At 35.0% G+C, this 15,246-nt stretch overlaps 3 long non-coding RNA genes across 3 annotated transcripts; 2 read left to right on the top strand and 1 right to left on the bottom strand.

Annotated features, from left to right (window-relative positions):
- Window positions 1–874: 874 nt before the first annotated feature.
- On the top strand, window positions 875–4,909 carry LOC130222515 (uncharacterized). The gene is made up of 4 exons (XR_008836494.1): window positions 875–1,066; window positions 1,554–1,630; window positions 2,099–2,182; window positions 4,829–4,909. It is a non-coding gene; the product is annotated as an uncharacterized LOC130222515 (long non-coding RNA).
- Window positions 4,872–7,139, bottom strand: LOC130222514 (uncharacterized). Its single transcript, XR_008836493.1, has 2 exons — window positions 7,030–7,139; window positions 4,872–5,007 (listed from the first exon to the last, which is right to left on the bottom strand). It is a non-coding gene; the product is annotated as an uncharacterized LOC130222514 (long non-coding RNA).
- Window positions 7,140–11,572: 4,433 nt separating this feature from the next.
- LOC130222516 (uncharacterized) lies at window positions 11,573–14,901 on the top strand. The gene is made up of 3 exons (XR_008836495.1): window positions 11,573–11,634; window positions 12,106–12,189; window positions 14,853–14,901. It is a non-coding gene; the product is annotated as an uncharacterized LOC130222516 (long non-coding RNA).
- Window positions 14,902–15,246: the final 345 nt, after the last annotated feature.

Genomic DNA, 15,246 nt, shown 5'->3' on the forward strand with positions numbered 1-15,246 from the left:
GAAATAAAACATTAGTATCTGCATAATGAACAGAGATGCACACTTGATTCCATTGAGCACTGCAAAATTTAGACAACTGAATGCCCTTCTGCTGCTGTTAAAAGCGCTCAAATATTCACTTTTGCAATAAGTCATCTAACTTAAAATGATTTTTTTTAAAATGCTGAAATGATAAAAAACAGCTGACAAAAATATTTTAAAAATGTAAAAAAATATATGTTTATAACAAAACTTTTACTATTTTAAATTCTCTTCTTCTCGAGAGAAACTTGCGACACTGATGGATGAACTTGATAGAAACAGGATTGTATTTCCCCATGGAATCCAAGTCAGCCAGTAAGAGTCTTTTTCCCTCTTTGTGGTTCAGTTCTGTAAGATATACTTCATGAGGAGCTGGAAAATGAGTCGTTTTAAAATAGGCTTTAGGAGTCTGCAAATATCATAACATAAAATAAATGATTGATTCTGAACTTAAATAATAAAGATAACTTTGAGTCAAAAGTATATATTTGAAGCATAAACAACTAGTAAAATAGTATTGTAGGACTTCTTGTCTCTTATTATTTGTGTTTATATTTCGGCCATGCCTACTACAGTTCAACACATTGGACATTTGATTATTTCTTACCCCTTCAGTTGTGAAGCTGATCATCCGTTAGATTCCATGTTTATCTGCTGCTCGAAACTATTTAAAGAAGATCACAGACTTGATTTAAAATATATTAAACTAAAAACGCACCCCGTCTCCAAAGACACTTCTAGTTTGTTTTCATGCATTAAAACTACTGACACTGATTCACTTCCGCTCCACTAGGCGGCGTCAGCGGCTTTGACGTTCAGCGTGACTGTGACACCTTTAGAGCCTCATCAACAACATGACGCTGATAACAGCCGCCTCGACACGACTGCTTATTCATGTTTTAAGGCCATTAAAGTACAGTTACTGCAGATGATAGCTCAGTTACAGTCTCTGTCACTCAACAGCATATATTTCAGCCCATCAATAACGTTAATAACAAACGACACGCTGTGAAGTCAAGCATCAAGCATGTCACTCTGGTCACCTGTAAGTATCCACACTTAATTAGTGATTTTCCTCTTTTAAAGTCGTTAGCGATCATTATAGATCAGTTATATTATATATTATGGTGTGTTTCAGTCTTAAATTGTATTTAAATAATTATTGACATGTCGAATAGGTGTTTTTATTTGTTTGCTGGAGTATGGTGATGCTGCTCTTGTCAGTCATTCTCTGTTCAAATATAACTTTAACCCAGGAGAAATAGATATTTATTAATGAAATGTGTATGAAGGCAGTCTCACCTTTATGAAGGTTTCACAAAGACTGTTTACATGTTGCTCTCTTGATGAACTTCCTGTTATTGTCATGTGAATTTAGGATGGAGATTTTTCTAAAGCTTATTAGGTAGAACAAATAAGCTGTTGTGTTTTCTCTAACCTAAAGTAGTGTTGTGTTGAGCATGTCAGATGACAGAGTAAATTGAACTTTGATATGAAGTGTTTTTAAAAGTTTATTTGTCTTTCCTTTACAGAATAAAGGGTGTGTTTGGTCCAGCAGAAGCATGTGGTCAGACATTGACTGTAATGATGGACATCTGCTGAGTGACAGGTAATGCATAAGTATTTGTCTGTAAGATTAACATTGTTATTTAATAACTAGCGATACGCTGCTAACACAAAGTGCACAAAGCAGATGCAAAATAAAATTCTAGAATTTAAGTTAAACTTTGAACAAATTTTAAAGTTGCATGGCTTGACATAAATCATCCATAGGGGAAGTGCAAACCCTTGCTTATGTAAGAGATAACGCACATCTAGGCAATTCCTAATCCTCAGTCTTTTTTTCTGTAACTATTCACAAAGATGTGTTGTATTTTAATAAATTTTCTTAATTGAATAGTTTTGTAATGTATTACATTTAAAAATATTCTGATTGCCACTATAGTAGTGAAGTGCAATATTTTTTCTGCTGTATTTGTTTCACACTGTAGTTTAGGTATTCTTACACTCGTGTCTTTGCACCATGTCAGGCTGTGTAATGTGGTCTAACTTCAGTTTTGTCTTTTTCTTTATGCAGAATTAATTTAGAACACTTTATAGTGTGATTTCTGGACCAACACAAGATCCATTTCCCCATTCTCTGTTGATTCTGTCACTGCTGGTGAGTCTATTTATGTCTGTTGAGTGTTTTTGAAATGTTTTGACTTTTTTAGGATTTTAATGAGAATTAATTTTTAATTTTTTTAATAAATAGAATCATTATTTCATCTTTTTTTTTTTGTAACTGCATGATCGTGCGTGATCTTTAAATATAACAACCGAACAGTTGTTAGTGTGAGATCCTGGTGGCCTAGTGGTCAGTGCTCATGGTGTGAGAGCAAAACTGATCACACGAGACTGGGGTTCGAAACACCACGGTGATACCAATTTTTTTTATTTTTGTCAAAAAAAATGATTTTTTTTTTTTAAAAAAAAAGTTTTTTTCCCTCTTTTTCGCCACACCTTTCGCTCTGGTCCGCCCCTCGTCACTGATCCACCTCTCTCTCCTCCTCTCTGATCCGCCCCTTTCTCTTCCAGCCCTCCTCTCTACTCAGTCCGGCCTTCCTCATTGATCCCTGTTTTACCGCCGCAGGTTTGTCCGCCACTGTTACTTGTGTGTGCCCCTCCAGGTGAATTCTTGCTCTGGTCCGTGTTTCACTTCATGCTCTGGTCCGTGTTTCACATTGTGCTCAGTTGTCCTTGAGCTTCAGGTACTTGCCCTCTTGTTTGTCTTACCGCCCCAGGTAGGTTCTTAGGTGGGATTCGAACCCATGTCTCAACCGTCACCTTGTCCGCAACCAACGGTGTTTAGCCACTAGTGCCATCGTAGCTTACACGCTGAGAACTGGTGTTTGGCGCATGTTGGTGGTGTTTTTTTGATGACAACAATATGCAATAGTGGGATTTGAACCCAGGACTCCAAGAGGAAAGGCTAATGCTTTACCAACTGAGCCACTGAGTCAGGCCAGAGGGGTGTGTTTTCCGGGTGGAATATAAAGAGTGTTTCCTGACAAATCCGGAAAAAGACGTAATATCTGGGGTTTGAACCCACATCTTTACTGCATCAGACACTCCAGTCTATGTTTTTAACCACTACACCACTGTGGCTTGTGTTGAGTTGTGTGTTATGTATGCTGTGTATTGATATTTATTCTAGTAGTGTTGAAAATTTTCACTCATTTCGGCATAATTAGGGTTTGAACCCAGGACTCCCACATTAAAACACAGCGTTTTAATCATTTGAACTACTGAGCCAGACGAGTAGGAAAGTGTTTTTGACAGGTTGACATTGAGATCTTTTGCACTTTATCAATAAATAAAACATTTTGTGCTAATTTTGGCATAAGCAGGATTCCAACCCACGACCCCAAAGTTAAAACATAGTGTGTTAATTAACTGAGCCACTGAGCTAGACGAGAAAAGATGTGTTTTTGACAGGGTGACATTGAGATCTTTTGCTGTTTACTGCTAAAAAACGTTTTGCACTGATTTCAGCATAAGCAGGATTTGAACCCTTGACCTTAAAGTTAAACCACAAATTTTTTACCAGCTGAGCCACTGAGTCTGAGATCACACATCATGTTTTAATTCAGAAAATTGATACAAAGCACTCAATTTAGAAATTTACATCAGCAACAGCAGGATTTGAACCCAGGACTCTCAGATTGAAGCGCAGAGGTTTAGTCAACTGAGCTACTGAAACCAAGGACTGCTAGTGTGCTTTGAAGTATTTGTGTGTAGTGATGTTTCTGTCCAAAAATGTGATACAAAATGTGCAATAAAAGCCAATCTACAGTCACTATGCTCTCCTCAGACTCTGTAGCTCAGCTTATTTAAGTCATGCGTTTTAATCTTGGAGACCCGAGTTCAAACCTCGCTCTTGATGACCTTCATTTGTAATTGTGTGTTTTCAATTAAATCAAAAGGATTCTCAAATTGGAATCAGTAATCATTGGATTTGACCTCAGGACTCAGAAAACTGTTTGTGAGATCAGCCGAGCAGCTGAGTCTGAGAAACTTTATTTGTGTTTTGGATGGGATTTAGATCATTGAATATTTAGTATTATTTCAGTTTTTTTAAATGCACTAGAATTAACACAAGCTTTGTGTGGTTTGAATTTAGTTAATGAGCAAATTAACCAATGAAGCACATGATTGTTCAGCAGTTTTACTGAGGGATTTGTATTTGATCAAACAACTTTTGCACTCAAAGGATTTAAATCCATGACTTTCCTCCTGAAAATCTGTTTAAGGCCACTAGTGCCTTTATGAATTTATCTTGGGTAAATCATCATGTGATTGTTTTAATGTAAACAGTGAAATATGAGCTCACAACACTTTATCACCTGAGCTTGTGCTGTGAACATGTGCTTTGGACAGTTGTGTTTAGAGGTTTTCATCATATGATATAAAAATATCAGCAGTGGGATATGTACTGTCACACATAAACTTCTTATTTTTTAATTAAAAATGTCAGCATTCATGAAACATATTTCTGTTTAAAATGTGCAAACAATCACAAAAAAAGTCACCAAAAACCTCATTCATTTCAGCCTGTAATTGATTGAAAATAACTTATACATCACTTTTTTAATCTTCATTTTTACTTGAATAAAGAAAAGAGTTGAGTCAGGAGATTTCTATCAGTGCTGATGAGCTTGATTGATTAGCAGCTTCAGGTGTTTTTAATGAGGCTTGATCTTAAACTGCTCTACAGCTGCAGGATTACACACTCTTCACTTTCTGTCCTCTTGCTGTTTTCATGCAGATACACAAATCATCCACCAGTGGGCACAACATTGACACATTGATCAGGCTTTCATCATTAAATCTTTATTCAAATGAGATGTTTGTCTGTAGATTGATGTGTAGACGATGTGATGACCAATCCTGAGCTTCACATCCTCCTCATCTGAGACACAGAGAAAGATTCAGTCAAACCTGTTACTGGAAGAGAAGAATAAGTCAAACAGTGTTGTGTTTTCAAAACGATTAACAAGTTAAACATGTCTAATATAATATGATAGAGGGTCAGTATGAAAAGGGTGTGTGTATGGTTGCCAAAATAAATGTATAGATTTATATTTATGTAGTTTGATTTCTTATGTTGGAGAAAATATCAGGGGTCACTAACTTTATCAGTTCTTTCAGTTCTTTTATTCCCTTTTGTCTTTTAGCTGAACTGTACCATAAACATGTCCTATAGTGCGACAAAGTAAAAAAAATAAGAAAAACAACTCTTAATAACATGATTTATCTTAATTGTTGGAATCGTATCTTTAATTAGTGCTAATACTATTTTTTTTCTCCATGACCAAACTTGTTGGACGTTTTCAATATATACAGTACTATGATTGAGACGGTCACACCATAGGAAAGTTTTGACATTTGGCTCAAAAATGGAAAACTTATAACAACATAGCAGTTATTATACACAAAGGAAATCACCATTTACTGCATTTTAAATGATGACAATACTAATTATATTCATGTCATGTGTGACTGTAAAATGCAACGTTATGTAACGTCATATTAAACTCATTTCTTTATTATTTGTTATGATGACAGTGCATCATATTTTATGAGTTATTTATTTTGCAAGATATTAGTATTCTGCTTAAAGTGTCGTCTGAAGGTGTAAGGACTTCATCCAGAAGAAAAAATAAATAAATAACAGGAAATGCTATACTAGAAAATATACTATTTTTCAAACATGGTAATATATTTTCCTTGAAATATATATTTAAATTATTAATTATTATTGTAATTTATTGTGGTTATTATCATTTACCTTAAACATAATTGTGTGGAAAATGACGTTGTATGAGAATTACCCTCAGACTTAATCTTTAAAGCGGTTTAAGCTTTTCTAAATCTGTTTTATTGGATATTCTGATAAATAAAAGTCACCTTTTGTTTATTTTATGTTGTTTATATGGTTACACTCATTGGCCACAAGAGGGAGAGGTGGAGCAGCTGTTGTCATCTGCCTTGTGCACATTTATCAAATAAAAGGCAAGTTTTATTGAGTCTTAAGTGTCAGCTTTTTTTGTCACTAACGACTCATCTGTTAGAAAGTACCAGAGTATTTTTCCACCCGCTTCTCCAAGCTTCAGGTTCAGTCTGACAAACATGAAAGTTGAAAACTCGAGTCTACAACACATGCAGATTATTTCACTTTTTTATTGATTCAGTGCCACAAGAAGAAGAGGTATTACATATTTACAGTTTTCTGAAAGAGAAAAATATAGAAAAATAAATACTTTTACATGAAATTAAACGTTTTCAGATCATTAGGTTTTCAGTGCTTTTTGTTTTGTGATTGTTCTAGAAGATTTCCATATCATTTGAAGTCATTCACAAAATGGGAAAAGTTTGGGTTACATTGAGCCCACTTTTTCTTATGTATATGGTATTTTCATAATAACACAAACAAATTAAAAATGTTGTGCTTTACAGTTCAACTTCTCATTATCAGAATAAAACAGTACATCAAATAAACTCATTTCTCTATTATACTTCATGTTTTTGTTAATAAATAATTTCTAATCTTTCCTAAATTTTCTTGAGTAAATACAATAAAAAAGATGCACATTTTTTTTATTTTTCTTGACCAAAAAATTAACACAAATATGAAATATTAAGTTTGAATTTTCCAAAACATGTTTAGCAGGAAAACTTCTGTAGTATTTTGTCAGATTATTGCACTACAGTCCCCGCATATGATGTTACAGTGATGCCACTCAACTGAACAAACTTAACACACACACACTAGAATATCAAGAGTGTCACGCGACTCACCTGTACGTTTCCATAAGGTCATTTATCAATGCAAAATTGTTAGCTTAGCACTTTTAAGTACACATTTAAATATGCCTTGATTATTATTTAAGCTTGTAATTGTAATTATAAGTATGCCGGCAGTTTGTTTATGAGTTGCTCTCTTGTGGAACTACCTGTTGAATAGACCTTTTATTGTCCCCCTGTTACTACGGAAGGCGTACGGTGCCAAACATCTTGACGAAACGCGTTTTTTGTTGTTGTCAACACACACTGTTTCTCAGCGGCTTTGTGTGACTTTTGAAATGAAAATGAAATGGTGAGAGAAATATAATCGTAAGTAAACCTAATGTATTAATGTATGAAATGTCATTTGCTTTCCATTTATTACAAAAACATTACTGCAATAAACATTTGGCTTTAACAAACATAACCTGTAATATTAATGAAAAATAAATAAATAAAATAAAAATAACCAGCTGAATAAAAAAAGTTCAGTAGTCAAATACTGGGAAAAATCTTTGCTACTGTTGCTGATAATGCTAAATGTATAAATCTAACCTAATAATCTTGTACAACACATCAGATTTATTTTTAGTCTCATTCACTGATTCAATAATTCACTCATAAACTTTATGTTTTTATTATGAGATTTCTGAAGAATTACTCAGTGAAATATTTCTGATGGCTGTTTGTCGCCACCTATTGGTCAAACATATTGTGATTATTAAAAGCACTAGAAAAAAGCCACGGCTGAGTTTACCTGAATAAGTATGGAAGGCAATGATGCAGGAAGACGCAGAGGTAGATCTGGAGGAGGACATGGACAAAGAAAACTGACCAAATTTGTTAAATGCAATTCAAGCAACCTTGATTGATCATATCATAAACCATGGACTGACATTTGTGACCTGGAGTCTTTTTTATTAATATTGCAATTTATGTACTTGGACCGTTCAGATTTTCTGCGCAAAATGCATCTTTAGCATGCATGAATTGAATGGTTTTACAATGTGGAGATGTTAATAAATATTTTCATCAGTATGCAGTGCTGGTTTTGTGTTTACTGTTTGTTGAATATATGTTCATGTACTTCTAACAAAATATATATCAATATATATGTCCACAATACAGGACCATAGCCAGGGGGGGGGGGGGGGGGGGGGGGGTTGGGGGGGGGGGGTTGGGTGGTTCGAAAGACCTCACTGACAAAGGTCCAGAATTTGTCCCATACACGAGCTCATTTGTCCTATTTTGACTGCTATGCCATAATGAATTGTGAAAATAACTCATCAATAAAGGCTTTAAGACCAAGCGGAATCCTGTGTTGGCTGTCAGTACTGAATTTGGCATGGCGTGACTTTCCGTTCTGAAGTTACGTCATACCAAATTCAGCGTCCCAAATTCTGACTGAGGAAAGTTGAAAGTGCTGGCTAGTTCCTTATTTGCCTAATAAATGATAATAGGCTACACTTTCTTTATTTTATTTTAAACTTTAACAGATTTCTATTTTTTTATAATGATATATGTAATAAATTTGTGCTTTCAAAATAATTTTTAGTATTTTTGTTTATTCTATTGTATTCACAGATCTCTTATTTAAATTCATATTTTCTACAGGGCGCTTTACAATAATATATCTGTGCAAATATTATAATATATCTAACAAAAAAACTGTCCAAAAATGACAAAAACATCAAATAACATATTAGGGCACATCAAGAGAAACAAAACAATATAACATTTAGTTTAATTTAGTGCATTTAAATGTATTATCTTTCTATTTCTCAAGATGCTAAGCGACCATATAACTGATCAATATGACTGCTTGTTTAAATGCACCAAACATATTAGCTATATTCACTGAGAAATGAATACAAATACTCATTTTCAAAAGGGATTGTCCTCATTTATGCTGAGCACTGTATAAATCGTGTAGTGTTTTGACAAAATGAGCATTAATTTAAAAATTGTGATTAAGCAATGATAAAAAAAAAAGCTGTATTAGCTGCAGTAAACCTACAGTCACAACTGATCCATGTGTTCTTCTGAAGGTCTGACTGTGAGTTCAGCAATAAAGCAGCATGTAAACAGTCTAAATGAGCCGACAGAGGATATCTACATCAGAATATGTATCAATACATGCAAACAACCCATACTTATCTATATATACAAGACAGCATACACCAGACAGACTGCTGACCATTTTTGTCTTGTCTTTTATGCATGTTTACACTCGGAGTTTGCCACCGAGTTCATTAACAACAATCATTTTATACCACATCAGTTATAAGCAGATCCAGATGATGAAACTACTAGAGTTATGATGCTGGCATTCTAACCTCACTGATGAAGATATCAATCTTGTGGCAATGTGTTTATCAATACGCTGCACTTATAAGAGAAATGAGTGAAATGATTAGATGACATGGGGAAAATATCTTATCTTACAATATAAGCAGATGAGCAAATAAAAAAGGCTCATTTTCTCCCCCATTTTCAATACAATAATAATAAATTAAAAGATTATTCCTCTGAACTCTGGATGGCATTTCTCAAGCTGTAGCATGAGTGATCATTTGAGCAGGCCTATGCTATAACTGTCAAATGTCTGTCCAGTATAGGTCTACAATGACAGGTCTATAACTTAAAACAAACATTCAATAAAATAGCATATATAGACCTAGAATATAATTAATAATTGCATATTGATCATTAGCATTTACTTCATTTGCATATGACAATGTTTTCTCAATGAAATCTTGACTGAAATGTGCAGTAGGCAACTTTATCCAAATGCATCTACCTTTTGAGAATAATGAAAATCATATTAACTTTAAAAACACTTCAATTTCATAACTTTTTAAATGGTTTAAGAGAATGTTAATCTGTCAAAGTTCTTACTGTCCATTAGCAGTTAAATAAGCATTCTGAGTTGTGTAGCTATTTATTATGAAATGCTGCTGTTTTACTGAAGCTGAATGTGTAAGAAGCAGTAGAATCAGAGCGAGAGCAACACATTGCATTTCAAGCTGCACTACATTCCACTCGCTGAGTGTGGACTGAGATGTTTTCTGAAAGCGCAGGGAATCATTTATGAGGACTTTTTAAATGCCATTAAAATGAAATGTATTAGTCTGGACAAAGCTTTGAACTATGAAATATTGCAGGAATCTGAAATAAATCAAGCAGAAATAAAACATTAGTATCTGCATAATGAACAGAGATGCACACATGATTCCATTGAGCACTGCAACATTCAGACAACTGAATGCCCTTCTGCTGCTGTCTGCTGTTAAAAGTGCTCAAATATTCACTTTTGCAATAAGTCATCTAACTTACAATTATAAAATAAATTATTAAATTATTAAAAAAAACAGCTGAGAAAAATATTTAGAAATGTTAAAAATGTGTTTATAATAAAACTTTTATTAATTTAAATTTTCTTCTTGAGAGAAACTTGCGACACTGATGGATGAACTTGATGGAACTTGCATTTCCCCATGCAATCCAAGTCAGCCAGTAAGAGTCTTTTTCCCTCTTTGTGGTTCAGTTCTGTAAGATATACTTCATGTCCACAAGGAGGAGCTGGAAAATGAGTCGTTTTAAAATAGGCTTTACGAGTCTGCAAATATCATAACATGAAATAAATTATTGACTCTAAACTTAAATAATAAAGATAATATGCGTCAAAAATATCTTTGAAGCATGAACAAATTGTAAAATACTATATTTGTAGGACCTCTCGTCTCTTCTTCTGTTTGTGTTTATATTTCGGCCATGTGCTCTATGCCTACTACAGTTCAACACATTGGACATTTGATTATTTCTTACCCCTTCAGTTGTGAAGCTGATCATCCGTTAGATTCCATGTTTATCTGCTGCTCGAGACTATTTAAAGAAGATCACAGACTTGATTTTAAATATATGTAACTAAAAACGCACCCCGTCTCCAAAAACACTTCTAGTTTGTTTTCATGCATTAAAACTACTGACACTGATTCACTTCCGCTCCACTAGGCGGCGTCAGCGGCTTTGACGTTCAGCGTGACTGTGACACCTTTAGAGCCTCATCAACAACATGACACTGATGACAGCCGCCTGGACACGACTGCTTATTAATGTTTTAAGGCCATTAAAGTACAGTTACTGCAGATAACAGCTAAGTTACAGTCTCTGTCACTCAACAGCATATATTTTAGCCCATCAATAACGTTAATAACAAACGACACGCTGTGAAGTCAAGCATCAAGCATGTCACTCTGGTCACCTGTAAGTATCCACACATAATTAGTGATTTTCCTCTTTTAAAGTCGTTAGCGCTCATTATAGATCAGTTATATTATGTATTATAATATGTATCAGTCATAAATTGTATTTAAATAATTATTGACATGTCGAATAGGTGTTTTTATTTGTTTGCTGGAGTATGGTGATGCTGCTCTTGTCAGTCATTCTCTGTTCAAATATAACTTTAACCCAGGAGAAATAGATATTTATTAATGAAATGTGTATGAAGGCAGTCTCACCTTTATGAAGGTTTCACAAAGACTTTACATGTTGCTCTCTTGATGAACTTCCTGTTATTGTCATGTGAATTTAGGATGGAGATTTTTCTAAAGCTAACCTAAGTAGTGTTGTGTTGAGCATGTCAGATGACAGAGTAAATAGAACTTTGATATGAAGTGTTTTTAAAAGTTTATTTGTCTTTCCTTTACAGAATAAAGGGTGTTGGTCCAGCAGAAGCATGTGGTCAGACATTGACTGTAATGATGGACATCTGCTGAGTGACAGGTAATGCATAAGTATTTGTCTGTAAGATTAACATTGTTATTTAATAACTAGCGATACGCTGCTAACACAAAGTGCACAACTCTGATGCAAAATAAAATTCTGGAATTTAAGTTAAACTTTGAACACATTTTAAAGTTGCATGGCTTGACATAAATCATCCTTTGTATAGGGGAAGTGCAAACCCTTGCTTATGTAAGAGATAACGCACATCTAGGCAGTTCCTAATCCTCAGTCTTTTTTTCTGTAACTATTCACAAAGATGTGTGTATTTTAATAAATTTTCTTAATTGAATAGTTTTGTAATGTATTACATTTAAAAATATTCTGATTGCCACTATAGTAGTGAAGTGCAATATTGTTCTGCTGTATTTGTTTCACGCTGTAGTTTAGGTATTCTTACACTCGTGTCTTTGCACCATGTCAGGCTGTGTAATGTGGTCTAACTTCAGTTTTGTCTTTTTCTTTATGCAGAATTAATTTAGAACACTTTATAGTGTGATTTCTGGACCAACACAAGATCCATTTCCCCATTCTCTGTTGATTCTGTCACTGCTGGTGAGTCTATTTATGTCTGTTGAGTGTTTTTGAAATGTTTTGACATTTTTAGATTTTTAATTAGAATTATTTTTTTTTTAAATGTAAATAATGAAATCATTATTTCATCTTTTTTTTTTTTGTAACTGCATGATCATGCGTGATCTTTAAATATGACAACCGAACAGTTGTTAGTGTGAGATCCTGGTGGCCTAGTGGTCAGTGCTCATGGTGTGAGAGCAAAACTGATCACAGGAGACTGGGGTTCGAAACACCACGGTGATACCAAATTTTTTTATTTTTGTCAAAAAAAAAAGATTTTTAAAAAAAAAAAAGTTTTTTTTCCCCTCTTTTTCTGCTTTGCCTCACCTTTCGCTCTGGTCCGCCCCTCGTCACTGATCCACCTCTCTCTCCTCCTCTCTGGTCCGCCTCTTGTCTCTGATCCGCCCCTTTCTCTTCCAGCCCTCCTCTCTACTCAGTCCGGCCTTCCTCATTGATCCCTGTTTTACCGCCGCAGGTTTGTCCGCCACTGTTACTTGTGTGTGCCCCTCCAGGTGAATTCTTGCTCTGGTCCGTGTTTCACTTCATGCTCTGGTCCGTGTTTCACATTGTGCTCAGTTGTCCTTGAGCTTCAGGTACTTGCCCTCTTGTTTGTCTTACCGCCCCAGGTAGGTTCTTAGGTGGGATTCGAACCCATGTCTCAACCGTCACCTTGTCCGCAACCAACGGTGTTTAGCCACTAGTGCCATCGTAGCTTACACGCTGAGAACTGGTGTTTGGCGCATGTTGGTGGTGTTTTTTTGATGACAACAATATGCAATAGTGGGATTTGAACCCAGGACTCCAAGAGGAAAGGCTAATGCTTTACCAACTGAGCCACTGAGTCAGGCCAGAGGGGTGTGTTTTCCGGGAGGAGTATAAAGAGTGTTTCCTGACAAATTCGGAAAAAGACATAATATCTGGGGTTTGAACCCACATCTTTACTGCATCAGACACTCCAGTCTATGTTTGTAACCACTACACCACTGTGGCTTGTGTTGAGCTGTGTGTTATGTATGCTGTGTATTGATATTTATTCTAGTAGTGTTGAAAATTTTCACTAATTTCGGCATAATTAGGGTTTGAACCCAGGACTACCACATTAAAACACAGCGTTTTAATCATTTGAGCCACTGAGCCAGACGAGTAGGAAAGAGTTTTTGACAGGGTGACATTGAGATCTTTTGCACTTTATCAATTAATAAAACATTTTGTGCTAATTTTGACATAAGCAGGATTTGAACCCACGACCCCAAAGTTAAAACATAGTGTTTTAATCAACTGAGCCACTGAGCTAGACGAGCAAAGATGTGTTTTTGACAGGGTGACATTGAGATCTTTTGCTGTTTACTGCTAAAAAACGTTTTGCACTGATTTCAGCATAAGCAGGATTTGAACCCTTGACCTTAAAGTTAAACCACAAAGTTTTTACCAGCTGAGCCACTGAGTCTGAGATCACACATCATGTTTTAATTCAGAAATTGATACAAAGCACTCAATTTAGAAATTAAGATCAGCAACAGCAGGATTTGAACCCAGGACTCTCAGATTGAAGCGCAGAGGTTTAGTCAACTGAGCTACTGAAACCAAGGACTGCTAGTGTGCTTTAAAGTATTTGTATGTAGTGATGTTTCTGTCCAAAAATGTGATACAAAATGTGCAATAAAAGCCAATCTACAGTCACTATGCTCTCCTCAGACTCTGTAGCTCAGCTTATTAAAGTCATGCGTTTTAATCTTGGAGACCCGAGTTCAAACCTCGCTCTTGATGACCTTCATTTGTAATTGTGTGTTTTCAATTAAATCAAAAGGATTCTCAAATTGGAATCAGTAATCATTGGATTGGACCTCAGGACTCAGAAAACTGTTTTGAGAGATCAGCTGAGTCTGAGAAACTTTATTTGTGTTTTGGATGGGATTTAGATCATTGAATATTTAGTATTATTTCAGTTTTTTTTTAAATGCACTAGAATTAACACAAGCTTTGTGTGGTTTGAATTGAGTTAATGAGCAAATTAACCAATGAAGCACATGATTGTTCAGCAGTTTTACTGAGGGATTTGTATTTGATCAAACAACTTTTGCACTCAAAGGATTTAAATCCATGACTTTCCTCCTGAAAATCTGTTTAAGGCCACTAGTGCCTTTATGAATTTATCTTGGGTAATCATCATGTGATTGTTTTAATGTAAACAGTGAAATATGAGCTCACAACACTTTATCACCTGAGCTTGTGCTGTGAACATGTGCTTTGGACAGTTGTGTTTAGAGGTTTTCATCATATGATAGAAAAATATCAGCAGTGGGATATGTACTGTCACACATAAACTTCTTATTTTTTAATTAAAAATGTCAGCATTCATGAAACATATTTCTGTTTAAATGTGCAAACAATCACAAAAATAGTCACCAAAAACCTTTCATTTCAGCCCTGTAATTGATTGAAAATAACTTATACATCACTTTTTTTCATCTTCATTTTTACTTGAATAAAGAAAAGAGTTGAGTCAGGAGATTTCTATCAGTGCTGATGAGCTTGATTGATTAGCAGCTTCAGGTGTTTTTAATGAGGCTTGATCTTAAACTGCTCTACAGCTGCAGGATTACACACTCTTCACTTTCTGTCCTCTTGCTGTTTTCATGCAGATACACAAATCATCCACCAGTGGGCACAACATTGACACATTGATCAGGTTTTCATCATTAAATCTTTATTCAAATGTGATGTTTGTCTGTAGATTGATGTGTAGACGATGTGTTGACCAATCCTGAGCTTCACATCCTCCTCATCTGAGACACAGAGAAAGATTCAGTCAAACCTGTTACTGGAAGAGAAAAACAAGTCAAACAGTGTTGTGTTTTCAAAAAGATTACAAGTTAAACATGTCTAATATAATATGATACAGGGTCAGTATGAAAAGGGTGTGTGTATGGTTGCCAAAATAAATGTATAGATTTATATTTATGTAGTTTGATTTCTTATGTTGGAGAAAATATCAGGGGTCACTAACTTTATCAGTTCTTTCAGTTCTTTTATTCC

Source organism: Danio aesculapii, chromosome 4 (genome assembly GCF_903798145.1).
Source record: "Danio aesculapii chromosome 4, fDanAes4.1, whole genome shotgun sequence".
Taxonomy (NCBI): Eukaryota; Metazoa; Chordata; class Actinopteri; order Cypriniformes; family Danionidae; genus Danio; species Danio aesculapii.